Here is a 7,367-nt window from a genome sequence, read left to right as displayed (position 1 = left end):
TCCAGCAGCCGCAAGCTGAACAGAGGAGTACCTTTATTAAAACCACTCCCCTTTACCACAGAAATGGAGGCACAAACAGGCTAAGCCATTGTTTACAGTAACCGCAGTTGGCAGAGATGGGACTTGAACCCAGGTCACGTGACACCAAGTCCCAGACTATTACCTGTTAGGTGACGCTGCTTCCCGGGTCACATGAGACACAGGAGACCCACGGATTCCATGCAGGGCACTCAGCTTCCTGTTAAGGGAGGACTAAAAGCTTTAAGCTTTGCTTCATTTCTTCAGATTAATTCAACACATTTGTCCACCCCTACATTCTGGTCACAAAGAGCTGTACACGACTGAGCGACTGAACTGAACTGAACTGAGGTTCCGCCATTCTTTTGACCTCAGCTTTCAGGAAAAAAATGCAAGAAATAGCACTTGCCATGAATTTATTTTTATCAATTACCATTAGAATGGTTTCCCTGGTGGCTCAGCAGTAAAGAATCCACTTGCAATGCAGGAGACTCAGATTGGATCTCTGGGTCAGGAAGATCCCCTGGAGGAGTGTGGCAACCCACTCCAGTATTCTTGCCTGAAAAATCCCATCGACACAGGAGCCTGGCGGGCCTACAGTCCATGGGGTCACAAAACTGATGGATACAACTTAGCGACAAAACCTCCTCCTCCACCACCACCTTTAGAGTAATTAGAACAATAATCATCTACAGTATATCCAGGAAGCAATTTCATATCCATTACTGAGTGAGATTTTTCATGCTAGCTTTCTGAGGAACACAGAGAAAATCAATATCACCACATTAATTTTACAAGCAAGGAAAGGGAGGTTCCAGGAGGTGAAGGAGTTTGCCTAAGACTCCAGGCCAACAAATAAATTGTGGATTGTGGATTTGAACCTGGCCTTTGGGTTTCAAATAGGAAAAGGAGTTTGTCAAGGCTGTATATTGTCACCCTGTTTATTTAACTTATATGCAGAGTACATCATGAGAAACGCTGGACTGGAAGAAACACAAGCTGGAATCAAGATTGCTGGGAGAAATATCAATAACCTCAGATATGCAGATGACACCACCTTTACGGCAGAAAGTGAAGAGGAACTCAAAAGCCTCTTGACGAAAGTGAAAGTGGAGAGTGAAAAAGTTGGCTTAAAGCTCAACATTCAGAAAACGAAGATCATGGCATCCAGTCCCATCACTTCATGGGAAATAGATGGGGAAACAGTGTCAGACTTTATTTTTCTGGGCTCCAAAATCACTACAGATGGTGACTGCAGCCATGAAATTAAAAGGCACTTACTCCTTGGAAGGAAAATTATGACCAACCTAGATAGTATATTCAAAAGCAGAGACATTACTTTGCCAACAAAGGTCTGTCTAGTCAAGGCTATGGTTTTTCCTGTGGTCATGTATGGATGTGAGAGTTGGACTGTGAAGAAGGCTGAGCACCGAAGAATTGATGCTTTTGAACTGTGGTGTTGGAGAAGACTCTTGAGAGTCCCTTGGACTGCAAGGAGATCCAACCAGTCCATTCTGAAGGAGATCAGCCCTGGGATTTCTTTGGAAGGAATGATGCTAAAGCTGAAACTCCAGTACTTTGGCCACTTCATGCGAAGAGTTGACTCATTGGAAAAGACTCTGATGCTGGGAGGGATTGGGGGCAGGAGGAGAAGGGGACGACAGAGGATGAGATGGCTGGATGGCATCACCAACTCAATGGACGTGAGTCTGAGTGAACTCCGGGAGTTGGTGATGGACAGGGAGGCCTGGCGTGCTGCGATTCATGGGGTCGCAAAGAGTCGGACACAACTGAGCGACTGATCTGATCTGATCTTTGGGTTTCAGGGGCTCCATACAATCCCAGGCACTTAGATCCCAAAGTCAACCCCGAGTAGTGGACGGGGAGGAGACAGTCAGGGAGGACATGGATGTGAACTAAGAGGGACACTGACGAGGAGACCCTGGAGCCGGAAGGAAACCCACAAGACAGCCAGAGGGAAAAGAGCGTCTCCCGTCTTCCTTGGTGTCGGGCTGGGGCACGTTCAGGGTTTAAATGCCCTTCCTGAGCCTCTTCTTATTCTTCTTCCTTCTCCCTAACCTTGTGTCTCTTCAAGTCACTAACCGTTCATCATCTTAGCCACCTCCCAGATCACAGACCTGGGACCATTTTTTTTTTTTAATTTCCATTTTGCTTTTATTTTAATAAACGTGCAAACATAAACACACACCCATATCATAAAAATTATCATTTTCCTTTCCCTTTGACAAATATGTCCATTAAGATGCCTCTCTCTGGTACAGTTTTTAAAAATCTCAAGAACTAACTAAATGGTCTTTAAAAGACCTTCTAAAATATTATTTGGAGAAGGAAATGACAGCCCGTTTCAGGATTCTTGCCTGGAGAATCCCATGGACAGAGGAGCCTGGCAGGCTTCAGTCCATGGGGTCACAAAGAGTTGGGCACAACTGAGCAACTAAACAACAAAATATGATTTAATGAATTATGTTTAAGTTCCTAAAGAAGAACTGCCCAGTTTCAAATGAAAGTTTGAAAAAGCACCTTTTAAATTTCAAGCATCACAGTATGTTATTAAAAAAGCTTGTGGTTAAACATTAAAGCTACCCATGGACCTTCATGCTACTGAATCAGCACCTAGAACGGGCATGATATCTGTGGTTGTGCATTTACAAAGCTATTTTCTGACTGTGGGCTTCTACTTCTTTTTTTTAAATTAATTTTTATTGGAGTACAGTCGCTTTACAATATCATGTTAGTTTCTACTGTACAGCAAAATAAATCAGCCATCCATGTACACATATATCCCCTCCCTGTGGGACTTCCTTCCCGTTCAAGACCTGGGACCATTTATGTTTCACCCACAAATATTCCCTGTGTGCCTCCACTGTGCCTGGCCACCATGACTGGGCATTAAGGAGATACATACAAATCACTGAACTCCGGGGAAGGCGCGGACTTCAGGCTCAGGAAACACCTGAGGAGGCGGTGTGTTTGATCTGAGTCTGGAGAGTATATGGGAGCCTTACAGAAGGATGCCATGCTCCAGAATGAAGACTGGACAAAGAGTCTTCTGGACTAAGCAAGCATGTGCGGCGACTTGGCCTGAGAGGTGATACGCAAAAGGGAAGTGTCAAGAGCTGAGGCCTGAAAGGGAGGGACAGCTAGATCTCGATGCATCTTTAAGTTCAGCTGGAGACACTGGCCTTGACCTCTCAGACTGTGAGGGAGTTATGACTGCACAGCTACCCCTTCCGTCAGGGACGGTTTTGAACCTATTCCTGTTGGCTCGTTCTTCTCATAGTAAGTCCTCTAGAGAACCCAGGGGTGAATCCAGAAATTCTTGTCGCAATTAGAAAAGAATATGAAGATCAAAGCAGAGAGAAAATGACCACTCCCTTTGGTCAAAAAGGTAAGCGTAGCTTAAGGTGCACCGTGCCCTGGGGTCAGGATGCCAACAGGAGCGGGCAGAGGTCTCCACATCTTGCCTGGAGCCCCGAGGGCTGGTTGAAGCAGGTCCTCCAGGTAGACCTGTCCCCTCCCCTAGCACGACTTCTGTGCGCAGGAAGCAACGTGAGCGCTCGTCTCCCAAGTAAGTGATGAAAAGCGCAGTGAGTGAGTGATGGTGTGGGCCGTCCCAGGACTGACACCTTGACCTCGCCACCCTCTTCCGCCCTGGGGGAGAGGCTGAGCTGAGTGCTATTCACAGACCTGACACCGGGGGGCAGTGGTGGCCCGTGGTCCACCTACGCCCGGACACCGCTGACAAGGGAGCTCGAGACAAAGGAGGGACGTGGATCCAGATACACAAATGTGAGAGGAAGTGGAAGGAAGTTTCAACAACAAATTTGCTGCATTTTGCTGTTAATAGAAGAGACGCTCCTCCAGCAGATGCCCCTGGCCTATCAGTCCAGTCCTCTGAACCTGGGGACAGCACAAGATGGGCAGAAGTCTTACGAGAGCTCCCCGTCCTGCTCCTTCCCGGGGCCTGCACTTATACCACTAACCCCCAGCCCGAAGCTGCTCTCCCAGTTTGCTTTCCCTTCCTCTCTCTTTGTAGGATGCTCAGGCCGTCTTTCTTTCCCCGTGCAGGCATCTTGTCTGGGCCTGTGTCCACGCTGTTCTCTTCAAAAGGAGCAGCCTTTTTCAAAAGACCCCATCTCCATTTCTGATTTAATTCTAATGTCAATACCATGAAGCCTCCCCTGACCACCACCACCCCGAGCCAGAAATCACCAGTTGTTTTCTCTCTCTCATTCTCTCCAGGACCTCCCAGAACACTCTCTGCTCCTCTCTGCCACCTCCACTCTCTGCCCTATGTGGCATTGGTATTGATCATCTGTATTGATCATGTGGGCAGAAACGCTGTCCTCATGTTTCTGTGAAGCGTCTTGAGTATGAACCCTGCTCACAGTCGCCTCACAGGATAAAGGAGGTTAAATCTGACCAGAGGAATGTCCAGGGATGTTCCTGCTTGTCAGGTAAGCGTTGGTTTTCTAATCTACAGAAGGCGTAAGATAGAGGGCTAGATCAACTGGGAACTGATTAACTAAATTATGGTATATCTATGCTGTGGAAAGGACAAAGCTTTTAAAATGAATGAGAAAGTCTCTATGTGCTAGCATGGAAAGGCGTTCAAGATATATAATTTTTTTTTTAAAGCAAAAATAAAAGGCAAACCACAGGATAACTGAATGCTTTCATTTATTTAGGAGAGAAAGCAACATTTTGTACAAACATAATCTTACATGCATAGAACAACTCTGGAGGAATGTACAAGAAATGTAACAGTCGACAAAGCAGAGGAAAAGAACTAGGGTGATGAAGAAGAAATATCTTTTCTTTGCAATTTAAATCCTAAGCTATTTTTACTTTTGCAATCGATTAATTCATTCAGTAAATACTTGTTTAAGTATTTAAGCGGTATTTAGAATACCGTTCTGAGCACTGGAGTACCTAGAGATTATAAAAGGACCTTTAGGAACGTCCCTGGTGGCCCAGTGGTTAGGACTCTGCCCTTCCATGGCAGGGGTCACAGGTTCAATCCCTGGTCAGGGAACTGAAATCCTTCATGCTCCATGGTGTGGCAAAAATAATAATAACAACAAAGAAACTTTAACTTTTCTATTAGTATAATCGTTAAACTAGCTTAATTGCAAAGTGGGGTGAGATTTTCCACCTTGTCCCACATGCTGACAGCAATGATAAATGTGGGCAAAATGCATGAGTGAAACATTCTCAGGCATTATATCTTATAGACAGCACAGGACTCTCATCCTTGAGAGGCGAGCCCAGCTCTACTTTCAGAGGACACACACCTCCGTGCTTTGGTGCAGGGGGTGGGGTCCCAAAACAGCGATAATCTCACCGTGTTAAGAATTGCTTCTGGGCAGCTGAAGTAATTAGAATGTGTAGGGTCATATAGCTATGCTGGGGGAGTAGCCCAGACATCGTGTGGAGACACATGGAGGGTCTTGGTGGCGGACTGGGCTGTGTATGCACAGGGCAAGACTCTACAAGGCTGAGCAAAGATTGATGACAAGCTCAGAGCTCAGTGGGAAGAAACTTGCTGAAACCTCAGGCATTCAATGACAAGCCAAAAAAAAAAAGAAGCCAGCCTTGGAAATAAAGATCCTGCCTTAGAGTGAAGTTCACAAATGACACATTGCTGGTGTTCAGTGGCTAAGTCGTGTCTGACTCTTTGCGACCTCATCGACTCCTCTGTCCTCCACAATCTTCCACAGTTTGCTGATTCATGTCCATCAAGTCAGTGACGCCATCCAACCATCTCCTGCTCTGCTGCACCCTCTCTTTTTCCCTCCAATCTTTCCCAGCATTAAGGCCTTTTCCAATGAGTTGGTTCTTCATACCAGGTGGCCAAACACTGGAGCTTCAGCTCGGCAACAATCCTTCCAATGAATATTCAGGGTTGATTTCTTTTAGGATAACATAGACCCACCATATAAAAGAATAAAATCAAGACTGGCAGGACCAAAGAAATTTACTAGTAGCTCAACTAACTTTTAGAACAAAAATCAACATCCATAAGAGATGACAGGACAAACTCAATGTAATGTATTATCCAAAATAGTCAGTATACCATAAAAACGTACAGCGTAAATGTGGACCATAAACAAGCAGGATGGGGGGGCAATCTATTCAAACAGACCTTAAAATGACCCAGATGCTGAAATTAGCAGACAAGCACTTTAAAGCAGCTGTTATAAATATGTCCAAGGACTTAAGGGAAAAGACGGTCATAATGAGTGGAATGCTAGGAATCACAGTGAAAGAATAAAAAAAATGTTAAAAGTAGAAACTGTAGGAAAGAAAAGTATAGTTCAGTACCTGGAAACTTAAAGCTCACTGGAATAGAGAAAAGAAAAAAAATTGTTAGGGACAGAATCCCAGTGACCTGTGAGATGATATGAAGCAGACATTTATATATAGGTTTCCCAGTTGGTGCTAGTGGTAAAAAATCTGCCTGCCCATTCAGGAGACATGGGTTTGATCCCTGGGTCGGGAAGATTGCCTGAAGTAGGAACCGGCAACCCACTCCAGTACTCTTTCGTGGAGAATTCCATGGACAGAGGAGCCTGGTGGGCTACAGTCCATGGTGTTGCAAGAGTTGGACACAACTGAGTGACTGAGCAGATACTTACATATAATTGAAGTCCCAGAAGGGAAAGAGAAAATAGACAGGAAAAGAATGTTTGAGGACATAATCACCAATATTTCCCGAGTTCAATTTCTTCAATTAACTTCTGTTGTTGCTGCTGCTGCGTTGCTAAGTCGTGTCCAGCTCTTTTGCAACTCCATGGACTGCAGCTGGCCCGGCTCTTCTGTCCATGGAATTTCCCAGGCAAGGATACTGCAGTGGATTGCCGTTTCCTTCTCCAGGGGATCTTCTCAATCCAGGAATTGAACTCATGTCTCCTGCACTGGCAGGCAGATTCTTTACCATCTAAGCCACCAGGAAGCCCCTAAAATTAGCTTATAGATCCAAATGATTCAGCAATCCCCAAACAGGATCAATACAAAGAGGACCATAGCTAGACAAACTATGTTGAACTGCTAAAAATCAAAGATAAAAAGAAAATCTTAAACAGAGCCAAAGGAAAAATACAAATATCAGTTGACTGCTCATAGTAAATAAGAGAGGCAAGACGACAAGGCAACAATGACTTTAAAATACAGAAAGAAAAATAAGTCTGCCTAAATGGCATATTCAGTAAAAATATCCTTCAAAAATTAGAGTGAAAGAAAGTTATTTTTAGGTGAACATAATGTGAGAGAATTCATTGACAGCAGACTTGCACTATGAGAAATGCTGCAGGAGGTTCTTGTTCTTC

The 7,367-nt window shown here is 44.8% G+C and overlaps 1 non-coding gene across 1 annotated transcript; it reads left to right on the top strand.

Moving 5' to 3' along the window:
- The first annotated feature begins 5,001 nt into the window (after positions 1-5,001).
- TRNAG-UCC (transfer RNA glycine (anticodon UCC)) lies at positions 5,002-5,074 on the top strand. The gene has a single exon. It is a non-coding gene; the product is annotated as a tRNA-Gly (tRNA).
- The last annotated feature ends 2,293 nt before the right edge of the window (positions 5,075-7,367 follow it).

This window comes from Bos mutus, chromosome 15 (assembly GCF_027580195.1).
Source record: "Bos mutus isolate GX-2022 chromosome 15, NWIPB_WYAK_1.1, whole genome shotgun sequence".
NCBI classification, from domain to species: Eukaryota; Metazoa; Chordata; class Mammalia; order Artiodactyla; family Bovidae; genus Bos; species Bos mutus.
This window is presented reverse-complemented; position numbering and strand designations above follow the sequence as displayed.